The sequence below is a fragment of the Propithecus coquereli genome, unplaced genomic scaffold (genome assembly GCF_000956105.1).
Source record: "Propithecus coquereli isolate 6110/MARCELLA unplaced genomic scaffold, Pcoq_1.0 Scaffold171, whole genome shotgun sequence".
Taxonomy (NCBI): domain Eukaryota; kingdom Metazoa; phylum Chordata; class Mammalia; order Primates; family Indriidae; genus Propithecus; species Propithecus coquereli.
In genome coordinates this window covers 1,138,894-1,139,354 of record NW_012141747.1, presented here as the reverse complement: position 1 = coordinate 1,139,354, position 461 = coordinate 1,138,894, and positions in this window count along the sequence as shown.

The following is a 461-nucleotide window of genomic DNA, read 5'->3' as shown; positions in this document are numbered from 1 at the left end:
ATTTAGGACATTTCTGAATTGTTCTGATTTAGAACATTCCATGAAACGGGCTGAGTCTTGGTTGCAATTGCATTATAGTGTAACTTCTTTCTGTGTCCAAAATTGCTTCCCGTAGAGCCCCACAAGTGCTGCTTCTAACATCATTTTCAAATAAGCTTTCTGCACATAAATGTCTATATTAGAGATCATTTCCTTGAGAACTTGAGGAGGTTTTTCCAGATTTGACAAATTTACTGGAACAAATTAACATAACCCCTGTTATTTGGTATTGGTACACAGCTACTGAATTAGAAAATGCTTCTCCTCCTCCCCCATTACAACAAGCAGGGAACACCTACAGTAGCTTTCTTTTACTTGGAAGGGATAATACTATATAGTTGACCCTTGAACAACACATGGGGGTTAGGAGCACCAGACCCCCCATGCAATCAAATATCTACGTATAACTTTTTTTATTTTTT